Source organism: Guyanagaster necrorhizus (genome assembly GCF_019112545.1).
Source record: "Guyanagaster necrorhizus MCA 3950 unplaced genomic scaffold BT62scaffold_19, whole genome shotgun sequence".
Classification (NCBI taxonomy): Eukaryota; Fungi; Basidiomycota; class Agaricomycetes; order Agaricales; family Physalacriaceae; genus Guyanagaster; species Guyanagaster necrorhizus.
Window position 1 is genome coordinate 805,120 of NW_025064898.1, and position 11,789 is coordinate 816,908.

Here is an 11,789-nt window from a genome sequence, read left to right on the forward strand (position 1 = left end):
CTTGCTTCCATTGTTGGAACATTGATAGGATTATTGGTGATCATCCAGCTGTGCTGAGGATGCCAATCAATCACTGCCTGGGCCCTCAGACATTACAATGAATTTTTACATATCCATGACATTCTACATAATATAACCTCTGACCTCCCTCTCCATGACATCTCCGAATCCCGAAGAACAACCTACCAGCCTTCAGAAGCTAGGCCTAATGGCATGCATCAGAGGAATGGTGAGAAAGAAACGAGAGAACAATGTTCCCCCCGACCCAAAAACACAGACATTGGCATTCCAAGAAGGTATGGTATACTCGTACCAAGACCGGCCCCCAACCATGAGGACAAAGACCTCTCAGAGGACTTCTTCCAGCAGTCCCCCTCCTCCAATTCTGCCTCCTGTACCCATGGGATTGCTGACCATACCAGGGACTCTCTCGATGCCTCTTGAATGGCTCGACGATCCTGCCCTGGAACTCCTCAAAGTCAGCCTCACAGCCCCTGTCCCTTCACCAGGATCAGCTCCTGGATGGAGCAGGTTCTCACAGAAGAAAAGCAATGATGACAAGTATGAGAAGAAACCATCTGTCAGTACTTCCCAGCCTGAGACTTCTCTCTCCTATTTGACTACAACAATGCTGTTTGACAGGAGGAGTGAAGGCAGTGGAATGAGCCACAGCCAGTACATCATGAGGCAGAGAGGACAAGCCCAGACAGTGAGCAGCAGAGGCAAGAGGTGGCTCAGTATGATGAGCTTCACCGAGAAGAGCAGTGGGCCATTGAAAGGGCCAGATTGGATAGGGCCAATGTCAGTAACTGGTACAGATTACAATCCAAGAGTATCAGTATTCTCACCCTCATATAAGCCAACCCCTCAGCACCAGCCCCTGTCTTCCGAGAGTCTAGTACCCCAAGCAGTGGGTTCTCAGAACACTGGGCAGATAGCACTCAGACCCGGCAATACCCAAGGGCTCCAACCCCTGAGTATCCTTCCTCCTCCCACATCCCCAGCACCAATACCACCTTCGGAAGCGACGAGTCTGTCCTTGGACACTACAGACTATGGGTCCCCAGAAACACTCACATCCCCATCCGCACCCTCCAAGGCTTTCTTGGAAGTAGAGTGGTCAGGCAGCTCATCGATGACAACTATAGGCATAACGTCCACCTCTATCGTGAGCGAGTGGAGGCAACAAGAGCAACAGGGGGAAACCAGTATGACCTGTCTATTGGAAGCCAACCCGCTGCTAACTATGAAGTCACTATCACTGCTAGAATGAGTACCCAGCCAGGGGAGCAAGGTGACAATACTACAAGAGGTCACAGAGAGCATTTATGCCCAGCCCATCAGTTTTCTCCTCAAAGAAGACGAGGATAATGAGGATGATGAAACAGAGGACAGTGAACCCTCCAGAGGGCCACCATACAATGAACAGGAAGAGATGAACAAAGAAGAAGTAAAAAGACTGACACAGAAGGAAAGGGCATGGGAATACTAGGAGTATTACCTGTAAGGAGTAAAGTTCTTATGGCACAATGCTACTTGGGTAGTATCACAAATAGGACAATTATACATGCATTCAGAAACTAATAAATAAACAGAAATTCTGAAGTGGGCAGCAACAGACTATGCCACCCAACAATACAATCAACGGCACCCTGAATACCCAGTCAGCTGATCTCTGGCTTATCCAGCACTACGCACTATATGACCAATGCCAGGTACCCCCTCCATCACTCTAAAATGAGCCATATATTAGGCTCCATCATCTTGAAGTACTTTTACAAACTCCAACTACTCAGTATGAACTATGGCAACTCGGCTTGCTGAAACCTGAGTCCAGCTGAGCACAAGGTACCCAACTCCCTGGATGGGCCAGAGAAGCCGACTCCTGGGGGGACAACCATCTCTGGACCAAGCAGGGACCAGCAGGATGAGAAAGGAGTCCATAAGAGATGATCCCAAGACTATCTGCCTTGGATTTACAGTCTGAGATGGGGTCATCATCCGGATGGAAGAACCGAAGAGGAGTCCAGTAGCTGATGACCACTCCCTCTATTCCTTTCCTGGTCCATCCACTGAATGGCAGCAGTCATCTTTCGATGGGTGGCCCAATCCCATGAGACCATTACCAGAAAATGCCAATGTCCTTCAATGTCGCCCTGACCTGCTTCGAAAACCCCACCCCTTTAAAGAAGCCTCCAATGATATCGACAGGTTCCTCATCAACTGCAAGCAATATTTCGAGGTATATGTCAGATACCTAGAGTCCAACATAAACAAAGTCATCTTTGCTGCTTTGTATCTGGAGGAGAGAGCCAAAACCTGGTGGATCCTTATCACTCTGAATTTCTGGTCCATCACACAGGGCCATTACTGGTATCCCTTCTGGCTGGTGTTCAAGCAAATGCTCAATGACAAGTTTATTGATCCAGCAGTGCAAGAAGTACACAAACAGAAGATCAAGAAGTATAAAATGGGAGATAAAGTAGTGACAGACTACTTTGACAAGCTGGAAAGGCTCACCAAGCTAGCAGGGATACGAGAAAATGTCACCAACGACAGGTGAATGGTCGAGGCCCTCAAAAGAGGGGTCCCTTCTTCATATCTCATAATGATTTCCACCATGGGTGTTAAACTCTTAATGCCTATTGGATATAATGAGTGGAAGGGGTGAATCATCAAGATGTATAAAGAATGACAAAGACAGAAAGTGGAATCATCGACATTGCAAGACTACAAGAAGCCGACCCCACCAACCCTGAACAAGATGGGATAAACTGCTGGAAAATCACAAGGGATATCCTCGGCCCCATCCTATGGGAGCCAGAAGACAGAAACTGGCACCACATACACTGGGACAGAAAAGCCAATGGACATAGACTGGATAAAGAAGGAGGGAAAGTGTTTCAACTGTGGGCAGAAAGGCCACATGGTCAAGGACTGCCCAAAAAAAGAAACACACCCATGAAGACATACGAGTGCAGATCGCCGAGCTATAAAAAGAAGAAGAGCTTGGCATGGAAACAAAGATTGAAGAAGTAAAAGACCCAGCCAGCCAGTGAGTGATTCCACCAGGCTGGCCAAAGGATTGATAGGTGTGCCCCTCACAGCTGCTAGTCAGACTCATAGAATTCCTGTAGTTACAAACATGTCATCGATACATATACATTCAAATATACTCTGACCAATTATTGTACACACTGATGAATCATAAAAGAAAAAAACTCTAACGCCTACAGGCCGAACAGGGGCAGAGAGCCTCACCACCTGGCTCAAGCTATTCGAAACTGAATGGATCTGAAGGGCTGTCAAAGAAGCTGGAACCAGAGCAGTGGCAAAAGCCATGCTGATGAATTGGGTCCACTGGACTCAAACCCAGAAGGTAGATGAAGAAGTAGTGGAAGGACTAAGAAGAGCAGAGTGACATCAAGCCCTCGAGTGGCTCAATGAGTTATGTGGACTCCAAAAATTCATCTGCCACTCTAAGATCCCAGGGCGAGACTTAACCACTAAAGCTCAGATCAAGACCCTAACTTCACGGGCACTACACTCTGTTACCACTCTGGTCGACAGTGGCTGCACCGGAAGCTCCATAAACCAAGCCTTTGTGGATAAGCACAAACTCCCAATCTGAGTGACTGCAGCCCCTATCCTGATATATAATGCTAATGGAACAAAAAATCAGGCAGGGCTGATCACTGAATTTGTCAAAATCTGACTTACAATCAGAGATCACTTGGAGTGGATTGACCTAGCTGTAACCGACCTTGGGACCAAAGAGGTCTTCCTAGGCCATAACTGGCTTATATGGCACAACTCACTGGTAAACTGAAAAATTGAGCGAATTACATTCACTTAATGTTGATGTTGAAAGATCCTCTTCGAACTGCCTGATGAAGATCCAGGGACCGGTGGGATGAAGAGATGGAAGACAGAGAGACCATACTCACTATCGACCTACAAAGGGAAATGCATATCTAGGCCATCCATCATACCAACGACCTAGCCACAAAAGCCAATGAAGGGAAGAAGGAGAAAACCTTTGAGGAAATGATGTCTGAATGGGTGCGAGACTATCACGACCTCTTTGAGAAAGAGAACTTTGATGAACTCCCTGCCCCAAAACCCTGAGATCACATGATCAAGTTGATCCTGAATGCAAGTGCCAACCTTGACTGCAAGATGTACCTGCTTAGTAACCAGAAACAACAAGAGCTAGACAAGTTCCTTGATGAAAACCTGTCCAGCAGACACATCTGACCTTCTAAATCCCTCATGGCATCACTATTCTTCTTTGTAAAAAAGAAGGATGGCAAACTCTGACTAGTCTAAGACTATTGGAGACTTAACGAAATAACCATCAAGAATCGATACCCTCTTCCTCTTATCTCTGAACTGATGGACAAACTTCAGGGTGCCAAGTATTACACAAAGCTTGATGTCAGATAGAGATATAATAATGTTTGCATCAAGGAAGAGGATGAGTGGAAGACTGTCTTTAGGACAAACCAAGAGCTGTTTGAGCCCATCGTAATGTTCTTCAGGCTCACAAACTCTTCTGCAACATTCCAATGAATGATGAATGATATCTTTAAAGATCTCATCGCCACAGAAAAGGTTACGATTTATCTCGATGACATCCTAATCATGTCATGAACGAGGGAGGAATACTGGAGGATAGTATGGCAAGTGCTAGATCTCATGAGAAGGCACTGGTTATTTCTCAAAGCAGAGAAATACGAGTTCGAGATACTCAAAACAGAATACCTGGGTGTTATCATCAGTGAAGGAAGCATTCAGATGGACCCTGTTAAGGTGGCCAGAGTAATCAAATGGCTAGAGCTGAACAAGAAGAAGGAGTTGCAATCCTTCTTCGGCTTCACCAATTTTTATTGACAGTTCGTTCAGGACTACAGCAAGGTAGTATGCCTCATGACCCAGCTCACCAGCAACACCCCATGGATCTGGAGACCCACTCAACAATTGGCCTTCGATGATCTAAAACGATGCATTGCCTAAGACATCATACTCACTATTTCCAGCTAGAATGGAAGATTCTGAGTAGAGGCTAATTCCAGTGAAGGGGTGATTGGCGTGGTGCTCTTGCAGGAACAGGCTGAGAAGTGGTATCCTGTGGCATTTCTCTCCAAGACCCTCACTATCACAGAAAGGAATTATGAGATCTATGACAAGGAATTATTGGCAATAATATTAGTCTTAGAAGAATGGCGACATTACCTGATCAGCGCTGTTGAAGTTTTCGAGATCTGGACTGATCATCAAAATCTCAGATACTTCTGACAGCCCCAGAAGCTAAACTGCTGGCAGGCCTGCTGGGTCACAGAACTCAGCCAATACCAGTACACCCTTCATCACAAAGCAGGAGTAACCAATAAGAAGGCTGACCTCCTGAGCTGCCGCACAGATCATAACCAGGGGAGAGACAATAATGAAGGGGTCATCCTTCTATCGTCTGAATATTTCTGAGCCATGATAATGCCAATGGAGAAAGAAATACATGAGCATATCAAAAGCGCAATCTGAGATAGTCACAAATGAGACCAATGCATTGTGCCATCTCTAAACCACGAGTGAGGGTTAACTTGAGAAAGTGGGCTTATCAGTTACGATAGACAGATCTATGTTCCATGAGATAAAAATCTATATAGGGAAATCATTGCTACATACCATGACCACATGACCGCTGGTCATCCAGGAATCGCCAAGATAAAGGAATTAGTCTTGCATGAATACTGGTGGCCCAAACTGGAGAATGACATCACTGAATATATCTGAGAATGTGAAGTCTGTCAAAGGAGTAAGGTATCAATGAGACCCTGTGCAGCTCCACTATATCCAAATAAGGTCCCATCATCCTCATGGATCCACATCTTCATAGACATGATTATGGGTCTACCCGACTGCAATGGTTATGATGCCATATTGGTCATTGTCAATTAATTCTCAAAGGCAATCATCCCAATTGCCTGCTCCACAGAACTCAACTCTGAAGGGTGGGCAAAAATACTACGTGATGAGGTCTATGCAAAGTATGGCATGCCACAGGTCATCATTTCTGATTGAGGCTCTCAATTTGTCTCCAAATTCATCACCAACCTATATCGCCTGTTGAACATTAAACAAAATGTGTCAACAGCATATCATCCCCAAACTGATGGGCAGACAGAGCATGTCAACCAAAAAGTGGAAAAATACCTTCACCTCTTTATCAATTACTAACAAGACGACTAGATTGAGTGGCTAGCTCTTGCTGCATTCTAACACAACAACCATATACACTTGGCAACTGGAAAGACTCTCTTTTTCATCAATTATGGCCAACATCCTCTAGTCAGTCAAACAAGTCAGCATCATACATTAACATCAGCCTCGTCAGATTTTGCAAATATCATGACAAAAATCCATGCTGAAACCAAAGTGACACTTAAAAAAGCTGCAACCTCAATGAAAATCCAGTATGACAAACATTGTCAACTCACACACACATACTCTGTCAATGACAAAGTATGGTTAGATACCACCAATCTACATCTCCCATGCCCCAAGAAAAAACTCTCTGACAAATGTACAGGATCTTTCCTGATTCTCATCAAAATCGGACAAAGCGTCTACAGGTTACAGCTATCAATGACCTGGAAAATACATGATGTATTCAATGAAACACTGTTATCCTCATATATCATGCTAGTGTTTCCCAACCAGGAACATCCACCCCCTCCTTCACCAGACCTAATCGATGATGAAGAACAATATGAAATCAATCAAGTTCTAAACCATAAACTCCAAAAAGTTAAAGCCAAAGGAGGTGGCATGATGACTACTGTGGACTATTTGGTCAGCTGGAAAGGCTACAGGCCTGAATCAAACTAATGGGTTAACGAAAAATACATGACAGCTGACAATGCAATACAGGACTACAAATTATCCCTAAATTGAACTATTGGGATGATGGTCTTAAGGAGGGAGTAATGTTATGATTTTATCTTTTTCTCTATGCTTTTACTCCTATTTATGCTTAGTCAACACTAAAACAGGAACTGTAGAAAGGCTTATCATCACAACTGGCCTAATTATCTCTCAATACAACAACGACACTTGATGATACAATTGGCCTTTTATATACAGTAGTGGTACTCAAGGACAATAGGCACTATGGACACAGAAAGACACAATTAGTAGTAGTATTATTAGAGTAGCCTGCATTGTATTTAAGACCTGCAGCTCTCACTGGATAAACTCAGCTTTGAGCTAAAGTTTATAACTACCATTCTACCTTGAGTCTACCACAGACTTTGAGTCACAGAGAAGGAAGACCAAATCCATGGACTCAGCTGATCCCTTAAAGTGCGAAGGGACAGCTGTTTATCATGTGGTTTTGCTCATGTGATGCTTGGGTCTAACACTGACTCAAGGGTGATGTTGCCAATAGCTTCATTGATGTCCATGCACTCTGGCAGTCTCTATGCATACACAAGCTCAATCAATTGGCATATTCCTAACAGTATATTTGAACTCAAACCCTTGAGTTGAAAATTTTATTATATCCACTATATTCATCCAATCCACAGAAGCCAACTCTGAACAAACTCAGCCTACTCATCACAACATGTTTTTCATAGAAGACATTCCAGCCTCTGCCTCAAAGAAACAACTAGACCTTTTCAGATTGGCCTCCAGTAGAGGACAACTCTTCTATAAGAAAACCTATATCCACTCTAGCTTCACTACCCACCAACCAAATTATGATGATTCTTCTAACCCTTTTGATGCTACCAGCATTCCAACCAACAGAGCCCAATGGGCCAGCCTGATATACAGTGCCCAAACTGACCCTCTGATAGACCTCTTATCTCTGGGCAACATGCATGAGAATTCAGACAGCTCAGACTTGGAGGGCAGAGGTGAAGACATCCCTACTCATACTCCTATCTGATGAAAACCAGGTGGTAACTCATCAAATCCTTTTTTAGGAGGGCCAGATAGACCAGGAGGTCCAGGTGGTCTCAATAGCCCAGGCAGCTCTGACAGCCCTGTAGAAAGCAGCAATTCAAACCAGCAGGATGTATTTCTAAAATTTATGAACCTGTTACAAGGAGTCTCTGCTTTCCTCAATAACCCTAAGCCAGCCACTATTCAAACTAAAGTCAAGGAACCAGAACTCTTTAATGGCTCCAATTTTCACAAACTGAAGGCCTTCATAGTCTCTCTTCAATGACAGACCTATCACATTCACAATGGATGCTAGCAAGGTCAACTATGCCATTTCCTTCTTGGCCAACACCACACTTAACTGATTTGAACCAGACATTCTTAATCCCAATCCATGGAATCCACCAGCCTGGCAATTCTCCTATGCAGCTTTCTTAGATGAGCTTTGTAGCAACTTTGGCCTCTTCAACACCATTGAAGATGCCAAAGATGCATTAGAACACATTCAGATGCATGATAGAGACCAGATCATAAAGTATATAGTCTAATTCAATCAGTATGCCTCACAAATTGAGTATGGAGATAACTCTCTCTGCTATGTCTTTTACCATAGTCTCTGCACCCACATCAAAGATGATATAGTCCACTATGAGAAGCCAAACAATCTTCATGACATGCACTTTCTTGCTCAAGAACTTGATGCTTACTACTGGATCTGGAAGACTGAAATTGCCCATGAAAATTGGAACAATAAGGCCCTCAACTAATCCTCTAACCTCAAATCCAAGAGATCCAACTCTTCTTTCTTAGATGCCAGCTTCACATCAAAATCTACCACCCCTAAGCTCTATGCCAACAAGCTAGGCAAAGATGGCTATCTTACTCAGAAAGAAAAAGACCACTAGCATCAGAACAATCTTTGCATGTCCTGTGGAGCCAAACATAAGACCAAGGATTGCAACAAGCAGAAGGCAGCAGCTTTCACCAAGGATCATGCAGCTGAAGTAGACACCACTCCTGAGAAACCAGCTCTAACTGAATCAGAAAACTAAAAAGCAACCCTGTTTTCTTCATATGAGTTCAGGGTTGCATTGACTCTATTCACACACTGGAGGTCATCACCCTCAATGCAATATCTGTTTCCAACCAATCCTTTCACCTTTCACTTTCAGCAGAATTACCAACTAGTATAGAGCCCAATAGGTCTCTAGCTTCTACCATTCTGCATTTTTTTGCTCTTATCAATTCTGATTCTAGCCACTGCTTTGTTGACACTAAGTATGTAGCTGCTAATAATATTTCTATTAAAACTATCTCTAGCATGTAACTCTGATTATTCAATAGATCTGTCAGAAGCCACATATCTCAAACTGCAATCATTCCTATCTGTTTCTCTTCTGGAGACACCTTCCTCATCAACTTCTATGTCACTTGTCTAGATTCATCTTGCAATCTTGTTCTAGGATACAACTGGCTCTCCTGCTATAATCCACTGATTGACTAGACTGAAAACAGTATCACTTTCTATTCAAGCAACTAGAATCTCACTCTAACTAATTCTGCAGCCTCTATCACATCTCTGAGACTTCTGTGCCCACAGGACAATAGTCCATCTCTCTCTGAGCCTTTCAGCTCAATTCTGAGACTTTTGTGCTCACCAGACTATTGGTCTAACTTTTAAGGCTTCATCTTATTTCAAATCTGCTCCAGGTAGCTGGTGGGCTCTGTTTCTGTATGAATCCATCTATTTCTATCCTTCCTCAGAATCCTTTACTATAAAAGCATATCCAAAGAGCTCTATCATATCTGCTGCTGCATTTATCTGAGCTAGTGCAGAAGAAGATGCTCAGCAGTTCATACTGCAGCCTTCTCTACCTAATATTAGAGCCAAAGCTGCATCTGCAAAACTGGCAGATCTTTCATCAGTGCTAGTAGAGTATTATGATTTTGCAGACATTTTCAGCAATACTCTCTCTGAAAAGCTATCTGAACACAGACCATACAACCTCAAAAGCAACCTTAAGGAAGGAACATATTGTTAGAAACATGTCAATCAAGTGAGTTTGAGTGCACATACAGAGACTGGCAGAGTGTGTGAGCATTAATGAAGCTATTGGCAATGTCACTCTTGAGTCAAAGCCTAAGGATTTAGATAGACAGAATGAAGCTCTATCAGAGAAGCAAAGAGGAGTATCCTTTAGAGCAGAATCCAACAGACAAAGTAAGGAGGAGTTAAAGCAAGTATGAAGTGTAGATGGCTATCCAAGTTGATATTTGAACTGAGTAGTTACAATGATTATATATGGCTTTATATACTAATGGTAGCTAATTCTGACTCAGGTTCCATTGGGTTCTAATGTCAATATTCACTACTGAGTTTGGAGTCTAGATATTACAATGTGAAATATGGATGTAAAATGATAATAGTGAAAATGAAATTAATAGGTAATAGGAAGTAGGCAGAGTCTGGTGGATTTTGGTGATTGAATCTGTAGTTGGTTGAGGTGACATGGAGGCTGGCAGCATACATGTAACAGTATCCCTCCATTAGTGTTCTTGCCCTCAAGAGTGCAGATCCCAATGGCCAGTGGGGCTACATAAAAAATTGTTAATGGCCATGGAAAATTTTGTAACTTGATCAGATACCACCACTATTGCTTAAACTTTTGCAACTATGTTGCCTCTCACTATATATTGTTGCTCATGCACTCCTGAGCCTTTGGTGAGGGAACCCACCTCTGATGGCTCTGAAGAAACTAAGGAATTATTCTGTCTGAAATGGCAAACCATAGAGAAAGAGTATATGAAGGCCATAGAAGTCCACTTGGAGTGAAAAAGGGAGTAGGAGAGAGAGGAGAAGGTCTGAGCAGACTGTGTGGCCTGAGAGGCATAGAGAAAGAAGCAGTAAGAGGGGTTGGAGAAGAAGAGAGAGGAGGTCTGGCAGGCAGCAGAGAGGCAGACAAAGGAGGTGGAGGAGACATTGAAAGAGGCAGCTCAAAGGAAGGCTGAGGAGAGAGAGGCTGCAGTGAGGGCTCAGGCCTTGGAGATAAGGTAGGAGAAGATGGTTATGGAGGATGGATTGCAAATGACTCCCACAGAGGCTGTTGATTTTTGGCTGCATCAAGTGCTGATAAAACAATTTGGTCCTAGCTCTGGTCTTCACTTTAAGAGGGTGACTGGCCATACACCTCTGAAGTCTAATGATGAGTAGAACAAGGAGACTGAGGGGGATGATGAGTTAGAAGAATCTGAAGAGACTCTGGAGAGAAGAAAGAGAGTGTGAGAGGAAAAGAGGAAGATGGTGAGTCCAGCAGAGAAGGGCCATAAACACAAGTTCAGGTTGAGGAGTGTAGTGGATAGCAGTGGGACAGAGATAGTGGCCAGTCCTAAGAAGAGAGCAAAGTTGGAGGTTGTGAGATCAGTGGAGGGTGAGGAGGAATTGAGCAGTGAAAGTAAGTGTCTTATTGTTTCTGGTTGGCTTGTCTTAGTTCTGTTTTCAGGGAGTTGCATGTGCTGCCATCAAGATAGTGCACCCTGTTATGCACACTCAGTAACTGAAGATGCTAGCCATAGGCAGACTTGTGCTCATTGCAAGGTTAAGAAGACTGTCTGTTCATTCAACAAAGGCATCACTGCAAGTGAGGTGATCAGCAGTATGGAGATCTCTGCTGGCCTCCACCAACTTTCAAAGTTAATATGCAAGTTGATGTGTCATATAGATGAGTTGGCAGATGAGATGGTGGATGTCTGCAGTACTGTAGCAGATCTCTAAGATGATTATAGGTTAGATGATATGTTGTCTCTCTTGGAGTTGTTTTCAGAGTCTGAATTGGAGGCCTGGA